This window comes from Stenella coeruleoalba (genome assembly GCF_951394435.1).
Source record: "Stenella coeruleoalba genome assembly, contig: scaffold_49, whole genome shotgun sequence".
Lineage (NCBI taxonomy): Eukaryota > Metazoa > Chordata > Mammalia > Artiodactyla > Delphinidae > Stenella > Stenella coeruleoalba.
Window position 1 is genome coordinate 1,520,960 of NW_027646118.1, and position 21,578 is coordinate 1,542,537.

Consider the following 21,578-nt stretch of genomic DNA (forward strand, 5'->3'; position numbering starts at 1 on the left):
GGGTCTTCATTTGCTCACCGAACCTCTCCAATCCTATCACTGCTGCGTTTATGCCCCTGTACACATGCTTGATTCTCTTTCGGAGACATAGCAATCCATAGGTTTTAAGATACTTACTAGTCAGGTACATTCTTAGGCGTTTAATATGCGGTGTTGAGTCCATTTCGTTGAGCAAGGAGTAGCTCTTGTCTATTCCATATTTGGCTTAAGGAACTTTATCTGTGCTCATTTCAATCTCTGGTTTTATGCAGCACCCCAACTCACCTTTACCCTTAAGCAAGCGTAAGTTGGTTTTCTAAATTTGAGACCCTGTTCTGTTCTGTAATTCAGTTCCTGTGTAGCCAAGTTTACATTCCGTGTATTACTGATATCTTATGATGTTTCTTTTTCTGTGTGACTTACTTCAGTTAGAATCATCATACCTGAATCCACTCATTGTGCTGCTAAGGGCCTGATGACACAGATTTCATTGCTGAGTGATATTGCTTTGTAAGTAAATACCACAACTTCTTTATCCATTTTTCACTTTCTGCGATGTTGAACTTGTACTGTAAACGAAGTTCTTGTAAACGGAGCCGTTCCAAACTTTGGGGTGGCTGTGTCTTTTTGATTTTAATTTCCCTAAGCTATAGGACCATAAGTGGAAGTGCCCTAGGTTCTGTTGCTTTGTTTTTTAGATGTTTCAGGAAACACCATACACTTCTCCCGAGTGGTTGTTGGCAATTTACATCCCGCCCATCAGCATAACAAGGCTCCCAGTTCTCCATGGCCTGTCCTGCCTTTCTGGATTTTACACTTTTTTCAGATGGCCCTTTTGACCGGGGGGAAGTGAGACTTCATTGTAGTGCAGATTTCCTTTGCAAGCTTGCTTGGTTGGCCAAAAAGGGCGTATGCGTTTTTTCCTGAATATATTCAGGAAAAAACGCATACGCCCTTTTTGGCCAAGTGCATCATTGTGGACGTTCTGCCTCTTTTCCTATGCTTTCAATGCAATTCCAGTCTACCTCCTGAAATCGGTTTCCTGCAATTCTGCCCCACTTTCAAGTCCTCTTGGCAGCCTTACTTCAGTATATTTTTGGACGATAGCTGTCATTTATAACTCTGCAGGTTTGTGAATTACAGTGCCCCTGAGCTCCTTTCTTCAACTCGCTTTCTTTTGAGCTGGCCGCAACACCGCAGGATGGCTTCAGGCCCTAATCTGGTTCCGGTACGGCACGCTGAGCCTTTGGTTATTTCCTCTTCCTGGTGGGAAATGAGAGTTAAATTTGCCCGTCCAGACACCTCCAGCTAGCCTCTCATTGGTTCTCGCTATTCCTGTTCATCTTCCGCAGAAATTGCAAACTGTGCCAAACAGGAGGTTAAAGGCGCTGACTCTCCAAGTGGGGAGAGTGTTAGTAAAGCGTCTGGAATGTTGCACCCGAGTACCAGGGGAGGAAAACTGAGACATATTTGAACACGTCTCCCGATCACATGGTTGATCATACTCTGGGTTCCACATGCATGTTTTATCTGAAGGAAGAATACCTAAAACCTGGGTAGTTGAAACCCGTGGAATGGGTACCATGCAATATGACTTCAAAGGGTCTTCATGTGCTCACCGAACCTCTCCAATCCTATCACTGCTGCGTTTATGCCCCTGTACACATGCTTGATTCTCTTTCGGAGACATAGCAATCCATAGGTTTTAAGATACTTACTAGTCAGGTACATTCTTAGGCGTTTAATATGCGGTGTTGAGTCCATTTCGTTGAGCAAGGAGTAGCTCTTGTCTATTCCATATTTGACTTAAGGAACTTTATCTGTGCTCATTTCAATCTCTGGTTTTATGCAGCATCCCAACTCACCTTTACCCTTAAGCAAGCATAAGTTGGTTTTCTAAATTTGAGACCCTGTTCTGTTCTGTAATTCAGTTCCTGTGTAGCCAAGTTTACATTCCGTGTATTACTGATATCTTATGATGTTTCTTTTTCTGTGTGACTTACTTCAGTTAGAATCATCATACCTGAATCCACTCATTGTGCTGCTAAGGGCCTGATGACACAGATTTCATTGCTGAGTGATATTGCTTTGTAAGTAAATACCACAACTTCTTTATCCATTTTTCACTTTCTGCGATGTTGAACTTGTACTGTAAACGAGGTTCTTGTAAACGGAGCCGTTCCAAACTTTGGGGTGGCTGTGTATTTTTGATTTTAATTTCCCTAAGCTATAGGACCATAAGTGGAAGTGCCCTAGGTTCTGTTGCTTTGTTTTTTAGATGTTTCAGGAAACACCATACACTTCTCCCGAGTGGTTGTTGGCAATTTACATCCCGCCCATCAGCATAACAAGGCTCCCAGTTCTCCATGGCCTGTCCTGCCTTTCTGGATTTTACACTTTTTTCAGATGGCCCTTTTGACCGGGGGGAAGTGAGACTTCATTGTAGTGCAGATTTCCTTTGCAAGCTTGCTTGGTTGGCCAAAAAGGGCGTATGCGTTTTTTCCTGAATATATTCAGGAAAAAACGCATACGCCCTTTTTGGCCAAGTGCATCATTGTGGACGTTCTGCCTCTTTTCCTATGCTTTCAATGCAATTCCAGTCTACCTCCTGAAATCGGTTTCCTGCAATTCTGCCCCACTTTCAAGTCCTCTTGGCAGCCTTACTTCAGTCTATTTTTGGACGATAGCTGTCATTTATAACTCTGCAGGTTTGTGAATTACAGTGCCCCTGAGCTCCTTTCTTCAACTCGCTTTCTTTTGAGCTGGCCGCAACACCGCAGGATGGCTTCAGGCCCTAATCTGGTTCCGGTACGGCACGCTGAGCCTTTGGTTATTTCCTCTTCCTGGTGGGAAATGACAGTTAAATTTGCCCGTCCAGACACCTCCAGCTAGCCTCTCATTGGTTCTCGCTATTCCTGTTCATCTTCCGCAGAAATTGCAAACTGGGCCAAACAGGAGGTTAAAGGCGCTGACTCTCCAAGTGGGGAGAGTGTTAGTAAAGCATCTGGAATGTTGCACCCGAGTACCAGGGGAGGAAAACTGAGACATATTTGAACACGTCTCCCGATCACATGGTTGATCATACTCTGGGTTCCACATGCATGTTTTATCTGAAGGAAGAATACCTAAAACCTGGGTAGTTGAAACCCGTGGAATGGGTACCATGCAATATGACTTCAAAGGGTCTTCATTTGCTCACCGAACCTCTCCAATCCTATCACTGCTGCGTTTATGCCCCTGTACACATGCTTGATTCTCTTTCGGAGACATAGCAATCCATAGGTTTTAAGATACTTACTAGTCAGGTACATTCTTAGGCGTTTAATATGCGGTGTTGAGTCCATTTCGTTGAGCAAGGAGTAGCTCTTGTCTATTCCATATTTGACTTAAGGAACTTTATCTGTGCTCATTTCAATCTCTGGTTTTATGCAGCACCCCAACTCACCTTTACCCTTAAGCAAGCATAAGTTGGTTTTCTAAATTTGAGACCCTGTTCTGTTCTGTAATTCAGTTCCTGTGTAGCCAAGTTTACATTCCGTGTATTACTGATATCTTATGATGTTTCTTTTTCTGTGTGACTTATTTCAGTTAGAATCATCATACCTGAATCCACTCATTGTGATGCAAAGGGCCTGATGACATAGATTTCATTGCTGAGTGATATTGCTTTGTAAGTAAATACCACAACTTCTTTATCCATTTTTCACTTTCTGCGATGTTGAACTTGTACTGTAAACGAGGTTCTTGTAAACGGAGCCGTTCCAAACTTTGGGGTGGCTGTGTCTTTTTGATTTTAATTTCCCTAAGCTATAGGACCATAAGTGGAAGTGCCCTAGGTTCTGTTGCTTTGTTTTTTAGATGTTTCAGGAAACACCATACACTTCTCCCGAGTGGTTGTTGGCAATTTACATCCCGCCCATCAGCATAACAAGGCTCCCAGTTCTCCATGGCCTGTCCTGCCTTTCTGGATTTTACACTTTTTTCAGATGGCCCTTTTGACCGGGGGGAAGTGAGACTTCATTGTAGTGCAGATTTCCTTTGCAATCTTGCTTGGTTGGCCAAAAAGGGCGTATGCGTTTTTTCCTGAATATATTCAGGAAAAAATGCATACGCCCTTTTTGGCCAAGTGCATCATTGTGGACGTTCTGCCTCTTTTCCTATGCTTTCAATGCAATTCCAGTCTACCTCCTGAAATCGGTTTCCTGCAATTCTGCCCCGCTTTCAAGTCCTCTTGGCAGCCTTACTTCAGTCTATTTTTGGACGATAGCTGTCATTTATAACTCTGCAGGTTTGTGAATTACAGTGCCCCTGAGCTCCTTTCTTCAACTCGCTTTCTTGTGACCTGGCCTCAACACCGCGGGATGGCTTCAGGCCCTAATCTCGTTCCGGTACGGCACGCTGAGCCTTTGGTTATTTCCTCTTCCTGGTGGGAAATGACAGTTAAATTTGCCCGTCCAGACACCTCCAGCTAGCCTCTCATTGGTTCTCGCTATTCCTGTTCATCTTCCGCAGAAATTGCAAACTGGGCCAAACAGGAGGTTAAAGGCGCTGACTCTCCAAGTGGGGAGAGTGTTAGTAAAGCGTCTGGAATGTTGCACCCGAGTACCAGGGGAGGAAAACTGAGACATATTTGAACACGTCTCCCGTTCACATGGTTGATCATACTTGGGTTCCACATGCATGTTTTAGCTGAAGGAAGAATACCTAAAACCTGGGTAGTTGAAACCCGTGGAATGGGTACCATGCAATATGACTTCAAAGGGTCTTCATTTGCTCACCGAACCTCTCCAATCCTATCACTGCTGCGTTTATGCCCCTGTACACATGCTTGATTCTCTTTCGGAGACATAGCAATCCATAGGTTTTAAGATACTTACAAGTCAGGTACATTCTTAGGCGTTTAATATGCGGTGTTGAGTCCATTTCGTTGAGCAAGGAGTAGCTCTTGTCTATTCCATATTTGGCTTAAGGAACTTTATCTGTGCTCATTTCAATCTCTGGTTTTATGCAGCAACACAACTCACCTTTCCCCTTAAGCAAGCATAAGTTGGTTTTCTAAATTTGAGACCCTGTTCTGTTTTGGAATTCAGTTCCTGTGTAGCCAAGTTTACATTCCGTGTATTAGTGATATCTTATGATGTTTCTTTTTCTGTGTGACTTATTTCAGTTAGAATCATCATACCTGAATCCACTCATTGTGATGCTAAGGGCCTGATGACACAGATTTCATTGCTGAGTGATATTGCTTTGTAAGTGAATACTACAACTTCTTTATCCATTTTTCACTTTCTGCGATGTTGAACTTGTACTGTAAACGAGGTTCTTGTAAACAGAGCCGTTCCAAACTTTGGGGTGGCTGTGTCTTTTTGATTTTAATTTCCCTAAGCTATAGGACCATAAATGGAAGTGCCCTAGGCTCTGTTGCTTTGTTTTTTAGATGTTTCAGGAAACACCATACACTTCTCCCAAGTGTCTGTTTGCAATTTACATCCCGCCCATCAGCATAACAAGGCTCCCAGTTCTCAATGGCCTGTTGCCTTTCTGGATTTTACACTTTTTTCAGATGGCCCTTTTGACCGGGGGGAAGTGAGACTTCATTGTAGTGCAGATTTCCTTTGCAAGCTTGCTTGGTTGGCCAAAAAGGGCGTATGCGTTTTTTCCTGAATATATTCAGGAAAAAACGCATACGCCCTTTTTGGCCAAGTGCATCATTGTGGACGTTCTGCCTCTTTTCCTATGCTTTCAATGCAATTCCAGTCTACCTCCTGAAATCGGTTTCCTGCAATTCTGCCCCGCTTTCAAGTCCTCTTGGCAGCCTTACTTCAGTATATTTTTGGACGATAGCTGTCATTTATAACTCTGCAGGTTTGTGAATTACAGTGCCCCTGAGCTCCTTTCTTCAACTCGCTTTCTTTTGAGCTGGCCGCAACACCGAAAGGATGGCTGCAGGCTCTAATATGGTTCCGGCATGGCACGCTGAGCCTTTGGTTAATTCCTCTTCCTGGTGGGAAAAGAGAGTTAAATTTGCCCGTCCAGACACCTCCAGCTAGCCTCTCATTGGTTCTCGCTATTCCTGTTCATCTTCCGCAGAAATTGCAAACTGGGCCAAACAGGAGGTTAAAGGGACTGACTCTCCAAGTGGTGAGAGTGTTAGTAAAGCGTCTGGAATGCTGCACCCGAGTACCAGGGTACGAAAACTGAGACATATTTGAACACGTCTCCCGATCACATGGTTGATCATACTCTACGTTCCACATGCATGTTTTAGCTGAAGGAAGAATACCTTAAACCTGGGTAGTTGAAACCCGTGGAATGGGTACCATGCAATATGACTTCAAAGGGTCTTCATTTGCTCACCGAACCTCTCCAATCCTATCACTGCTGCGTTTATGCCCCTGTACACATGCTTGGTTCTCTTTCAGGGACATAGCAATCCACAGGTTTTAAGATACTTACTAGTCAGGTACATTCTTAGGCGTTTAATATGCGGTGTTGAGTCCATTTCGTCGAGCAAGGAGTAGCTCTTGTCTATTCCATATTTGGCTTAAGGAACTTTATCTGTGCTCATTTCAATCTCTGGTTTTATGCAGCACCCCAACTCACCTTTCCCCTTAAGCAAGCATAAGTTGGTTTTCTAAATTTGAGACCCTGTTATGTTTTGTAATTCAGTTCCTGTGTAGCCAAGTTTACATTCCGTGTATTAGTGATATCTTATGATGTTTCTTTTTCTGTGTTACTTATTTCAGTTAGAATCATCGTACCTGAATCCACTCATTGTGCTGCTAAGGGCCTGATGACATAGATTTCATTGCTGAGCGATATTGCTTTGTAAGTAAATACCACAACTTCTTTATCCATTTTTCACTTTCTGCGATGTTGAACTTGTACTGTAAACGAGGTTCTTGTAAACAGAGCCGTCCCAAACTTTGGGATGGCTGTGTCTTTTTGAATTTAATTTCCCTAAGCTATATGACCGTAAGTGGAAGTGCCCTAGGCTCTGTTGCTTTGTTTTTTAGATGTTTCAGGAAACACCATACACTTCTCCCGAGTGTCTGTTGGCAATTTACATCCCGCCCATCAGCATAACAAGGCTCCCAGTTCTCCATGGCCTGTCCTGCCTTTCTGGATTTTACACTTTTTTCAGATGGCCCTTTTGACCGGGGGGAAGTGAGACTTCATTGTAGTGCAGATTTCCTTCGCAAGCTTGCTTGGTTGGCCAAAAAGGGCGTATGCGTTTTTTCCTGAATATATTCAGGAAAAAACGCATACGCCCTTTTTGGCCAAGTGCATCATTGTGGATGTTCTGCCTCTTTTCCTATGCTTTCAATGCAATTGCAGTCTACCTCCTGAAATCGGTTTCCTGCAATTCTGCCCCGCTTTCAAGTCCTCTTGGCAGCCTTACTTCAGTATATTTTTGGACGATAGCTGTCATTTATAACTCTGCAGGTTTGTGAATTACAGTGCCCCTGAGCTCCTTTCTTCAACTCGCTTTCTTTTGAGCTGGCCGCAACACCGCAGGATGGCTTCAGGCCCTAATCTGGTTCCGGCACGGCACGCTGAGCCTTTGGTTAATTCCTCTTCCTGGTGGGAAATGAGAGTTAAATTTGCCCGTCCAGACACCTCCAGCTAGTCTCTCATTGGTTCTCGCTATTCCTGTTCATCTTCCGCAGAAATTGCAAACTGGGCCAAACAGGAGGTTAAAGGCGCTGACTCTCCAAGTGGGGAGAGTGTTAGTAAAGCGTCTGGAATGTTGCACCCGAGTACCAGGGTACGAAAACTGAGACATATTTGAACACGTCTCCCGATCACACGGTTGATCATATTCTGGGTTCCACATGCATGTTTTAGCTGAAGGAAGAATACCTTAAACCTGGAGAGTTGAGACCCGTGGAATGGGTACCATGCAATATGACTTCAAAGGGTCTTCATTTGCTCACCGAACCTCTCCAATCCTATCACTGCTGCGTTTATGCCCCTGTACACACGCTTGATTCTCTTTTGGAGGCATAGCAATCCATAGGTTTTAAGACACATACTAGTCAGGTACATTCTTAGGCGTTTAATATGGGGTGTTGAGTCCATTACGTTGAGCAAGGAGTAGCACTTGTCTATTCCATATTTGGCTTAAGGAACTTTATCTGTGCTCATTTCAATCTCTGGTTTTATGCAGCACCCCAACTCACCTTTCCCCTTAAACAAGCATAAGTTGGTTTTCTAAATTTGAGATCCTGTTCTGTTTTGGAATTCAGTTCCTGTGTAGCCAAGTTTACATTCCGTGTATTAGTGATATCTTATGATGTTTCTTTTTCTGTGTGACTTATTTCAGTTAGAATCATCGTACCTGAATCCACTCATTGTGCTGCTAAGGGCCTGATGACATAGATTTCATTGCTGAGTGATATTGCTTTGTACGTAAGTACCACAAGTTCTTTATCCATTTTTCACTTTCTACGATTTTGAACTTGTACTGTAAACGAGGTTCTTGTAAACAGAGCCGTCCCAAACTTTGGGGTGGCTGTGTCTTTTTGAATTTAATTTCCCTAAGCTATAGGACCATAAGTGGAAGTGCCCTAGGCTCTGTTGCTTTGTTTTTTAGATGTTTCAGGAAACACCATACACTTCTCCCGAGTGTCTGTTGGCAATTTACATCCCGCCCATCAGCATAACAAGGCTCCCAGTTCTCCATGGCCTGTCCTGCCTTTCTGGATTTTACACTTTTTTCAGATGGCCCTTTTGACCGGGGGGATGTGAGACTTCATTGTAGTGCAGATTTCCTTTGCAAGCTTGCTTGGTTGGCCAAAAAGGGCGTATGCGTTTTTTCCTGAATATATTCAGGAAAAAACGCATACGCCCTTTTTGGCCAAGTGCATCATTGTGGACGTTCTGCCTCTTTTCCTATGCTTTCAATGCAATTCCAGTCTACCTCCTGAAATCGGTTTCCTGCAATTCTGCCCCGCTTTCAAGTCCTCTTGGCAGCCTTACTTCAGTATATTTTTGGATGATAGCTGTCATTTATAACTCTGCAGGTTTGTGAATTACAGTGCCCCTGAGCTCCTTTCTTCAACTCGCTTTCTTGTGACCTGGCCGCAACACCGCAGGATGGCTTCAGGCCCTAATCTGGTTCTGGCACGGCACGCTGAGCCTTTGGTTAATTCCTCTTCCTGGTGGGAAATGAGAGTTAAATTTGCCCGTCCAGACACCTCCAGCTAGTCTCTCATTGGTTCTCGCTATTCCTGTTCATCTTCCGCAGAAATTGCAAACTGGGCCAAACAGGAGGTTAAAGGGACTGACTCTCCAAGTCGGGAGAGTGTTAGTAAAGCGTCTGGAATGTTGCACCCGAGTACCAGGGTACGAAAACTGAGACATGTTTGAACATGTCTCCCGATCACATGGTTGATCATACTCTAGGTTCCACATGCATGTTTTAGCTGAAGGAAGAATACCTTAAACCTGGGTAGTAGAAACCCGTGGAATGGGTACCATGCAATATGACTTCAAAGGGTCTTCATTTGCTCACGAACCTCTCCAATCCTATCACTGCTGCGTTTATGCCCCTGTACACATGCTTGATTCTCTTTCGGAGACATAGCAATCCATAGGTTTTAAGATACTTACTAGTCAGGTACATTCTTAGGCGTTTAATATGCGGTGTTGAGTCCATTTCGTTGAGCAAGGAGTAGCTGTTGTCTATTCCATATTTGGCTTAAGGAACTTTATCTGTGCTCATTTCGATCTCTGGTTTTATGCAGCACCCCAACTCACCTTTACCCTTAATTAAGCATAAGTTGGTTTTCTAAATTTGAGACCCTGTTCTGTTCTGTAATTCATTTCCTGTGTAGCCAAGTTTATTGCGTGTATTACTGATATCTTATGATGTTTCTTTTTCTGTGTGACTTTTTTCAGTTAGAATCATCGTACCTGAATCCACTCATTATGCTGCTACGGGCCTGATGACATAGATTTCATTGCTGAGTGATATTACTTTGTAAGTAAATACCACAACTTCTTTATCCATTTTTCACTTTCTGCGATGTTGAACTTGTACTGTAAACGAGGTTCTTGTAAACAGAGGCGTCCCAAACTTTGGGGTGGCTGTGTCTTTTTGATTTTAATTTCCCTAAGCTATAGGACCATAAGTGGAAGTGCCCTAGGCTCTGTTGCTTTGTTTTTTAGATGTTTCAGGAAACACCATACACTTCTGCGGAGTGTCTGTTGGCAATTTACATCCCGCCCATCAGCATAACAAGGCTCCCAGTTCTCCATGGCCTGTCCTGCCTTTCTGGATTTTACACTTTTTTCAGATGGCCCTTTTGACCGGGGGGAAGTGAGACTTCATTGTAGTGCAGATTTCCTTTGCAAGCTTGCTTGGTTGGCCAAAAAGGGCATATGCGTTTTTTCCTGAATATATTTAGGAAAAAACGCATACGCCCTTTTTGGCCAAGTGCATCATTGTGGACGTTCTGCCTCTTTTCCTATGCTTTCAATGCAATTCCAGTCTACCTCCTGAAATCGGTTTCCTGCAATTCTGCCCCGCTTTCAAGTCCTCTTGACAGCCTTACTTCAGTATATTTTTGGATGATAGCTGTCATTTATAACTCTGCATGTTTGTGAAAAACAGTGTCCCTGAGCTCCTATCTTCAACTCGCTTTCTTTTGAGCTGGCCGCAACACCGCAGGATGGCTTCAGGCCCTAATCTGGTTCCAGCACGGCACGCTGAGCCTTTGGTTAATTCCTCTTCCTGGTGGGAAATGAGAGTTAAATTTGCCCGTCCAGACACCTCCAGCTAGTCTCTCATTGGTTCTCGCTATTCCTGTTCATCTTCCGCAGAAATTGCAAACTGGGCCAAACAGGAGGTTAAAGGGACTGACTCTCCAAGTGGGGAGAGTGTTAGTAAAGCGTCTGGAATGTTGCACCCGAGTACCAGGGGAGGAAAACTGAGACATATTTAAACACGTCTCCCGTTCACACGGTTGATCATACTCTGGGTTCCACATGCATGTTTTAGCTGAAGGAAGAATACCTTAAACCTGGAGAGTTGAGACCCGTGGAATGGGTACCATGCAATATGACTTCAAAGGGTCTTCATTTGCTCACCGAACCTCTCCAATCCTATCACTGCTGCGTTTATGTCCCTGTACACACGCTTGATTCTCTTTTGGAGACATAGCAATCCATAGGTTTTAAGGTACTTACTAGTCAGGTACATTCTTAGGCGTTTAATATGGGGTGTTGAGTCCATTTCGTTGAGCAAGGAATAGCTCTTGTCTATTCCATATTTGGCTTAAGGAACTTTATCTGTGCTCATTTCAATCTCTGGTTTTATGCAGCACCCCAACTCACCTTTCCCCTTAAGCAAGCATAAGTTGGTTTTCTAAATTTGAGACCCTGTTCTGTTTTGGAATTCAGTTCCTGTGTAGCCAAGTTTACATTCCGTGTATTAGTGATATCTTATGATGTTTCTTTTTCTGTGTGACTTATTTCAGTTAGAATCATCGTACCTGAATCCACTCATTATGCTGCTACGGGCCTGATGACATAGATTTCATTGCTGAGTGATACTTCATTGTACGTAAGTACCACAAGTTCTTTATCCATTTTTCACTTTCTGTGATATTGAACTTGTACGGTAAACGATGTTCTTGTAAACAGAGGCCTCCCAAACTTTGGGGTGGCTGTGTCTTTTTGATTTTAATTTCCCTAAGCTATAGGACCATAAGTGGAAGTGCCCTAGGCTCTGTTGCTTTGTTTTTTAGATGTTTCAGGAAACACCATACACTTCTCCCGAGTGTCTGTTGGCAATTTACATCCCGCCCATCAGCATAACAAGGCTCCCAGTTCTCCATGGCCTGTCCTGCCTTTCTGGATTTTACACTTTTTTCAGATGGCCCTTTTGATCGGGGGGAAGTGAGACTTCATTGTAGTGCAGATTTCCTTTGCAAGCTTGCTTGGTTGGCCAAAAAGGGCGTATGCGTTTTTTCCTGAATATATTCAGGAAAAAACACATACGCCCTTTTTGGCCAAGTGCATCATTGTGGACGTTCTGCCTCTTTTCCTATGCTTTCAATGCAATTCCAGTCTACCTCCTGAAATCGGTTTCCTGCAATTCTGCCCGGCTTTCAAGTCCTCTTGGCAGCCTTACTTCAGTATATTTTTGGACGATAGCTGTCATTTATAACTCTGCAGGTTTGTGAATTACAGTGCCCCTGAGCTCTTTTCTTCAACTCGCTTTCTTTTGAGCTGGCCGCAACACCGCAGGATGGCTTCAGGCCCTAATCTGGTTCCGGCACGGCACGCTGAGCCTTTGGTTATTTCCTCTTCCTGGTGGGAAATGAGAGTTAAATTTGCCCGTCCAGACACCTCCAGCTAGTCTCTCATTGGTTCTCCCTATTCCTGTTCATCTTCCGCAGAAATTGCAAACTGGGCCAAACAGGAGGTTAAAGGCTCTGACTCTCCAAGTGGGGAGAGTGTTAGTAAAGCGTCTGGAATGTTGCACCCGAGTACCAGGGGAGGAAAACTGAGACATATTTAAACACGGCTCCCGTTCACACGGTTGATCATACTCTGGGTTCCACATGCATGTTTTAGCTGAAGGAAGAATACCTTAAACCTGGAGAGTTGAGACCCGTGGAATGGGTACCATGCAATATGACTTCAGAGGTCTTCATTTGCTCACCGAACCTCTCCAATCCTATCACTGCTGCGTTTATGTCCCTGTACACACGCTTGATTCTCTTTTGGAGACATAGCAATCCATAGGTTTTAAGATACTTACTAGTCAGGTACATTCTTAGGCGTTTAATATGCGGTGTTGAGTCCATTTCGTTGAGCAAGGAGTAGCTCTTGTCTATTCCATATTTGGCTTAAGGAACTTTATCTGTGCTCATTTCAATCTCTGGTTTTATGCAGCACCCCAACTCACCTTTACCCTTAAGCAAGCATAAGTTGGTTTTCTAAATTTGAGACCCTGTTCTGTTTTGGAATTCAGTTCCTGTGTAGCCAAGTTTACATTCCGTGTATTAGTGATATCTTATGATGTTTCTTTTTCTGTGTGACTTATTTCAGTTAGAATCATCATACCTGAATCCACTCATTGTGCTGCTAAGGGCCTGATGACATAGATTTCATTGCTGAGTGATATTGCTTTGTAAGTAAATACCACAACATCTTTATCCATTTTTCACTTTCTGGGATGTTGAACTTCTACTGTAAACGAGGTTCTTGTAAACAGAGCCATTCCAAACTTTGGGGTGGCTGTGTCTTTTTGATTTTAATTTCCCTAAGCTATAGGACCATAAGTGGAAGTGCCCTAGGCTCTGTTGCTTTGTTTTTTAGATGTTTCAGGAAACACCATACACTTCTCCCGAGTGTCTGTTGGCAATTTACATCCCGCCCATCAGCATAACAAGGCTCCCAGTTCTCCATGGCCTGTCCTGCCTTTCTGGATTTTACACTTTTTTCAGATGGCCCTTTTGACCGGGGTAATTGAGACTTCATTGTACTGCAGATTTCCTTTGCAAGCTTCCTTGGTTGGCCAAAAAGGGCGTATGCGTTTTTTCCTGAATATATTCAGGAAAAAACGCATACGCCCTTTTTGGCCAAGTGCATCATTGTGGATGTTCTGCCTCTTTTCCTATGCTTTCAATGCAATTCCAGTCTACCTCCTGAAATCGGTTTCCTGCAATTCTGCCCCACTTTCAAGTCCTCTTGGCAGCCTTACTTCAGTATATTTTTGGACGATAGCTGTCATTTATAACTCTGCAGGTTTGTGAATTACAGTGCCCCTGAGCTCCTTTCTTCAACTCGCTTTCTTTTGAGCTGGCCGCAACACCGCAGGATGGCTTCAGGCCCTAATCTGGTTCCGGCACGGCATGCTGAGCCTTTGGTTATTTCCTCTTCCTGGTGGGAAATGAGAGTTAAATTTGCCCGTCCAGACACCTCCAGCTAGTCTCTCATTGGTTCTCCCTATTCCTGTTCATCTTCCGCAGAAATTGCGAACTGGGCCAAACAGGAGGTTAAAGGCGTTGACTCTCCAAGTTGGAGAGAGTTAGTAAAGCGTCTGGAATGTTGCACCCGAGTACCAGGGGAGAAAAACTGAGACATATTTGAACACGTCTCCCGTTCACACGGTTGATCATACTCTGGGTTCCACATGCATGTTTTAGCTGAAGGAAGAATACCTTAAACCTGGAGAGTTGAGACCCGTGGAATGGGTACCATGCAATATGACTTCAGAGGTCTTCATTTGCTCACCGAACCTCTCCAATCCTATCACTGCTGCGTTTATGTCCCTGTACACACGCTTGATTCTCTTTTGGAGACATAGCAATCCATAGGTTTTAAGATACTTACTAGTCAGGTACATTCTTAGGCGTTTAATATGCGGTGTTGAGTCCATTTCGTTGAGCAAGGAGTAGCTCTTGTCTATTCCATATTTGGCTTAAGGAACTTTATCTGTGCTCATTTCAATCTCTGGTTTTATGCAGCACCCCAACTCACCTTTCCCCTTAAGCAAGCATAAGTTGGTTTTATAAATTTGAGACCCTGTTCTGTTTTGGAATTCAGTTACTGTGTAGCCAAGTTTACATTCCGTGTATTAGTGATATCTTATGATGTTTCTTTTTCTGTGTGACTTATTTCAGTTAGAATCATCGTACCTGAATCCACTCATTATGCTGCTACGAGCCTGATGACATAGATTTCATTGCTGAGTGATACTGCATTGTACGTAAGTACCACAAGTTCTTTATCCGTTTTTCACTTTCTGTGATATTGAACTTGTACGGTAAACGATGTTCTTGTAAACAGAGCTGTCCCAAACTTTGGGGTGGCTGTGTCTTTTTGATTTTAATTTCCCTAAGCTATAGGACCATAAGTGGAAGTGCCCTAGGCTCTGTTGCTTTGTTTTTTAGATGTTTCAGGAAACACCATACACTTCTCCCGAGTGTCTGTTGGCAATTTACATCCCGCCCATCAGCATAACAAGGCTCCCAGTTCTCCATGGCCTGTCCTGCCTTTCTGGATTTTACACTTTTTTCAGATGGCCCTTTTGACCGTGTGGAAGTGAGACTTCATTGTAGTGCAGGTATCCTTTGCAAGCTTGCTTGGTTGGCCAAAAAGGGCGTATGCGTTTTTTCCTGAATATATTCAGGAAAAAACGCATATGCCCTTTTTGGCCAAGTGCATCATTGTGGACGTTCTGCCTCTTTTCCTATGCTTTCAATGCAATTCCAGTCTACCTCCTGAAATCGGTTTCCTGCAATTCTGCCCCGCTTTCAAGTCCTCTTGACAGCCTTACTTCAGTATATTTTTGGACGATAGCTGTCATTTATAACTCTGCAGGTTTGTGAATTACAGTGCTCCTGAGCTCCTTTCTTCAACTCGCTTTCTTGTGAGCTGGCCGCAACACCGCAGGATGGCTTCAGGCCCTAATCTGGTTCTGGCATGGCATGCTGAGTCTTTGGTTATTTCCTCTTCCTGGTGGGAAATGAGAGTTAAATTTGCCCGTCCAGACACCTCCAGCTAGTCTCTCATTGGTCTCCCTATTCCTGTTCATCTTCCACAGAAATTGCAAACTGGGCCAAACAGGAGGTTAAAGGCGCTGCCTCTCCAAGGGGGAGAGTGTTAGTAAAGCGTCTGGAATGTTGCACCCGAGTACCAGGGGAGGAAAACTGAAACATATTTGAACACGTCTCCCGTTCCCATGGTTCATCGTACTCTGGGTTCCACATGCATGTTTTAGCTGAAGGAAGAATACCTTAAACCTGGAGAGTTGAGACCCGTGGAATGGGTACCATGCAATATGACTTCAAAGGTCTTCATTTGCTCACCGAACCTCTCCAATCCTATCACTGCTGCGTTTATGTCCCTGTACACACGCTTGATTCTCTTTTGGAGACATAGCAATCCATAGGTTTTAAGATACTTACTAGTCAGGTACATTCTTAGGCGTTTAATATGGGGTGTTGAGTCCATTTCGTTGAGCAAGGAATAGCTCTTGTCTATTCCATATTTGGCTTAAGGAACTTTATCTGTGCTCATTTCAATCTCTGGTTTTATGCAGCACCCCAACTCACCTTTCCCCTTAAGCAAGCATAAGTTGGTTTTCTAAATTTGAGACCCTGTTCTGTTTTGGAATTCAGTTCCTGTGTAGCCAAGTTTACATTCCGTGTATTAGTGATATCTTATGATGTTTCTTTTTCTGTGTGACTTATTTCAGTTAGAATCATCGTACCTGAATCCACTCATTATGCTGCTACGGGCCTGATGACATAGATTTCATTGCTGAGTGATACTTCATTGTACGTAAGTACCACAAGTTCTTTATCCATTTTTCACTTTCTGTGATATTTAACTTGTACGGTAAATGAGGTTCTTGTAAACAGAGGCATCCCAAACTTTGGGGTGGCTGTGTCTTTTTGATTTTAATTTCCCTAAGCTATAGGACCATAAGTGGAAGTGCCCTAGGCTCTGTTGCTTTGTTTTTTAGATGTTTCAGGAAACACCATACACTTCTCCGGAGTGTCTGTTGGCAATTTACATCCCGCCCATCAGCATAACAAGGCTCCCAGTTCTCCATGGCCTGTCCTGCCTTTCTGGATTTTACACTTTTTTCAGATGGCCCTTTTGTCCGGGGGGAAGTGAGACTTCATTGTAGTGCAGATTTCCTTTGCAAGCTTGCTTGGTTGGCCAAAAAGGGCGTATGCGTTTTTTCCTGAATATATTCAGGAAAAAACGCATACGCCCTTTTTGGCCAAGTGCATCATTGTGGACGTTCTGCCTCTTTTCCTATGCTTTCAATGCAATTCCAGTCTACCTCCTGAAATCGGTTTCCTGCAATTCTGCCCCGCTTTCAAGTCCTCTTGGCAGCCTTACTTCAGTATATTTTTAGACGATAGCTGTCATTTATAACTCTGCAGGTTTGTGAATTACAGTGCCCCTGAGCTCTTTTCTTCAACTCGCTTTCTTTTGAGCTGGCCGCAACACCGCAGGATGGCTTCAGGCCCTAATCTGGTTCCGGCACGGCACGCTGAGCCTTTGGTTATTTCCTCTTCCTGGTGGGAAATGAGAGTTAAATTTGCCCGTCCAGACACCTCCAGCTAGTCTCTCATTGGTTCTCCCTATTCCTGTTCATCTTCCGCAGAAATTGCAAACTGGGCCAAACAGGAGGTTAAAGGCGCTGACTCTCCAAGTGGAGAGAGTGTTAGTAAAGCGTCTGGAATGTTGCACCCGAGTACCAGGGGAGGAAAACTGAGACATATTTAAACACGGCTCCCGTTCACACGGTTGATCATACTCTGGGTTCCACATGCATGTTTTAGCTGAAGGAAGAATACCTTAAACCTGGAGAGTTGAGACCCGTGGAATGGGTACCATGCAATATGACTTCAGAGGTCTTCATTTGCTCACCGAACCTCTCCAATCCTATCACTGCTGCGTTTATGTCCCTGTACACACGCTTGATTCTCTTTTGGAGACATAGCAATCCATAGGTTTTAAGATACTTACAAGTCAGGTACATTCTTAGGCGTTTAATATGGGGTGTTGAGTCCATTTCGTTGAGCAAGGAATAGCTCTTGTCTATTCCATATTTGGCTTAAGGAACTTTATCTGTGCTCATTTCAATCTCTGGTTTTATGCAGCACCCCAACTCACCTTTCCCCTTAAGCAAGCATAAGTTGGTTTTCTAAATTTGAGACCCTGTTCTGTTTTGGAATTCAGTTCCTGTGTAGCCAAGTTTACATTCCGTGTATTAGTGATATCTTATGATGTTTCTTTTTCTGTGTGATTTATTTCAGTTAGAATCATCCTATCTGAATCCACTCATTATGCTGCTACAGGCCTGATGACATAGATTTCATTGCTGAGTGATACTGCATTGTACGTAAGTACCACAAGTTCTTTATCCATTTCTCACTTTCTGCGATGTTGAACTTGTACTGTAAACGAGGTTCTTGTAAACAGAGGCGTCCCAAACTTTGGGGTGGCTGTGTCTTTTTGATTTTAATTTCCCTAAGCTATAGGACCATAAGTGGAAGTGCCCTAGTCTCTGTTGCTTTGTTTTTTAGATGTTTCAGGAAACACCATACACTTCTCCCGAGTGTCTGTTGGCAATTTACATCCCGCCCATCAGCATAACAAGGCTCCCAGTTCTCCATGGCCTGTCCTTCCTTTCTGGATTTTACACTTTTTTCAGATGGCCCTTTTGACCGGGGGAAGTGAGACTTCATTGTAGTGCAGATTTCCTTTGCAAGCTTGCTTGGTTGGCCAAAAAGGGCGTATGCGTTTTTTCCTGAATATATTCAGGAAAAAACGCATACGCCCTTTTTGGCCAAGTGCATCATTGTGGACGTTCTGCCTCTTTTCCTATGCTTTCAATGCAATTCCAGTCTACCTCCTGAAATCGGTTTCCTGCAATTCTGCCCTGCTTTCAAGTCCTCTTGGCAGCCTTACTTCAGTATATTTTTGGACGATAGCTGTCATTTATAACTCTGCAGGTTTGTGAATTACAGTGTCCCCGAGCTCCTTTCTTCAACTGGCTTTCTTGTGAGCTGGCCGCAACACCGCAGGATGGCTTCAGGCCCTAATCTGGTTCCGGCACGGCACACTGAGCCTTTGGTTAATTCCTCTTCCTGGTGGGAAATGAGAGTTAAATTTGCCCGTCCAGACACCTCCAGCTAGTCTCTCATTGGTTCTCCCTATTCCTGTTCATCTTCCACAGAAATTGCAAACTGGGCCAAACAGGAGGTTAAAGGCGCTGACTCTCCAAGTGGGGAGATTGTTAGTAAAGTGTCTGGAATGTTGCACCCGAGTACCAGGGGAGGAAAACTGAGACATATTTGAACACGTCTCCCGATCACATGGTTGATCATACTCTAGGTTCCACATGCATGTTTTAGCTGAAGGAAGAATACCTTAAACCTGGGTAGTTGAAACCCGTGGAATGGGTACCATGCAATATGACTTCAAAGGGTCTTCATTTGCTCACCGAACCTTTCAATCCTATCACTGCTGCGTTTATGCCCCTGTACACATGTTTGATTCTCTTTCGGAGACATAGCAATCCATAGGTTTTAAGATACTTACTAGTCAGGTACATTCTTAGGCGTTTAATATGCGGTGTTGAGTCCATTTCGTTGAGCAAGGAGTAGCTCTTGTCTATTCCATATTTGGCTTAAGGAACTTTATCTGTGCTCATTTCAATCTGGTTTTATGCAGCACCCCAACTCACCTTTCCCCTTAAGCAAGCATAAGTTGGTTTTCTAAATTTGAGACCCTGTTCTGTTTTGGAATTCAGTTCCTGTGTAGGCAAGTTTACATTCCGTGTATTAGTGATATCTTATGATGTTTCTTTTTCTGTGTGACTTATTTCAGTTAGAATCATCGTACCTGTATCCACTCATTATGCTGCTACGGGCCTGATGACATAGATTTCATTGCTGAGTGATACTGCATTGTACATAAGTACCACAAGTTCTTTATCCATTTTTCACTTTCTGTGATATTGAACTTGTACGGTAAACGAGGTTCTTGTAAACAGAGGCGTCCCAAACTTTGGGGTGGCTGTGTCTTTTTGATTTTAATTTCCCTAAGCTATAGGACCATAATTGGAAGTGCCCTAGGCTCTGTTGCTTTGTTTTTTAGATGTTTCAGGAAACACCATACACTTCTCCAGAGTGTCTGTTGGCAATTTACATCCCGCCCATCAGGATAACAGGGCTCCCAGTTCTCCATGGCCTGTCCTGCCTTTCTGGATTTTACACTTTTTTCAGATGGCCCTTTTGACCGGGGGGAAGTGAGACTTCATTGTAGTGCAGATTTCCTTTGCAAGCTTGCTTGGTTGGCCAAAAAGGGCGTATGCGTTTTTTCCTGAATATATTCAGGAAAAAACGCATACGCCCTTTTTGGCCAAGTGCATCATTGTGGATGTTCTGCCTCTTTTCCTATGCTTTCAATGCAATTCCAGTCTACCTCCTGAAATCGGTTTCCTGCAATTCTGCCCCGCTTTCAAGTCCTCTTGGCAGCCTTACTTCAGTATATTTTTGGACGATAGCTGTCATTTATAACTCTGCAGGTTTGTGAATTACAGTGCCCCTGAGCTCTTTTCTTCACCTCGCTTTCTTTTGAGTTGGCCGCAACACCGCAGGATGGCTTCAGGCCCTAATCTGGTTCCGGTACGGCACGCTGAGCCTTTGGTTATTTCCTCTTCCTGGTGGGAAATGAGAGTTAAATTTGCCCGTCCAGACACCTCCAGCTAGTCTCTCATTGGTTCTCCCTATTCCTGTTCATCTTCCGCAGAAATTGCAAACTGGGCCAAACAGGAGGTTAAAGGCGCTGACTCTCCAAGTGGAGAGAGTGTTAGTAAAGCGTCTGGAATGTTGCACCCGAGTACCAGGGGAGGAAAACTGAGACATATTTAAACACGGCTCCCGTTCACACGGTTGATCATACTCTGGGTTCCACATGCATGTTTTAGCTGAAGGAAGAATACCTTAAACCTGGAGAGTTGAGACCCGTGGAATGGGTACCATGCAATATGACTTCAGAGGTCTTCATTTGCTCACTGAACCTCTCCAATCCTATCACTGCTGCGTTTATGTCCCTGTACACACGCTTGATTCTCTTTTGGAGACATAGCAATCCATAGGTTTTAAGATACTTACTAGTCAGGTACATTCTTAGGCGTTTAATATGCGGTGTTGAGTCCATTTCGTTGAGCAAGGAGTAGCTCTTGTCTATTCCATATTTGGCTTAAGGAACTTTATCTGTGCTCATTTCAATCTCTGGTTTTATGCAGCACCCCAACTCACCTTTACCCTTAAGCAAGCATAAGTTGGTTTTCTAAATTTGAGACCCTGTTCTGTTTTGGAATTCAGTTCCTGTGTAGCCAAGTTTACATTCCGTGTATTAGTGATATCTTATGATGTTTCTTTTTCTGTGTGACTTATTTCAGTTAGAATCATCATACCTGAATCCACTCATTGTGCTGCTAAGGGCCTGATGACATAGATTTCATTGCTGAGTGATATTGCTTTGTAAGTAAATACCACAACTTCTTTATCCATTTTTCACTTTCTGGGATGCTGAACTTCTACTGTAAACGAGGTTCTTGTAAACAGAGCCGTTCCAAACTTTGGGGTGGCTGTGTCTTTTGGATTTTAATTTCCCTAAGCTATAGGACCATAAGTGGAAGTGCCCTAGGCTCTGTTGCTTTGTTTTTTAGATGTTTCAGGAAACACCATACACTTCTCCCGAGTGTCTGTTGGCAATTTACATCCCGCCCATCAGCATAACAAGGCTCCCAGTTCTCCATGGCCTGTCCTTCCTTTCTGGATTTTACACTTTTTTCAGATGGCCCTTTTGACCGGGGGAAGTGAGACTTCATTGTAGTGCAGATTTCCTTTGCAAGCTTGCTTGGTTGGCCAAAAAGGGCGTATGCGTTTTTTCCTGAATATATTCAGGAAAAAACGCATACGCCCTTTTTGGCCAAGTGCATCATTGTGGACGTTCTGCCTCTTTTCCTATGCTTTCAATGCAATTCCAGTCTACCTCCTGAAATCGGTTTCCTGCAATTCTGCCCCGCTTTCAAGTCCTCTTGGCAG

General features: G+C 43.7%; 2 long non-coding RNA genes across 7 annotated transcripts in view; both read left to right on the plus strand.

Annotated features, from left to right (window-relative positions):
* Nucleotides 1-21,578, plus strand: part of LOC307181315 — a 2,020,778-nt gene that overhangs the window by 1,513,494 nt on the left and 485,706 nt on the right. The gene's annotated exons all lie outside the window — the stretch shown is intronic.
* On the plus strand, nucleotides 11,463-17,863 carry LOC307181318. The gene is made up of 4 exons (XR_013826440.1): nucleotides 11,463-11,548; nucleotides 14,619-14,704; nucleotides 16,196-16,281; nucleotides 17,775-17,863. It is a non-coding gene; the product is annotated as an uncharacterized lncRNA (long non-coding RNA).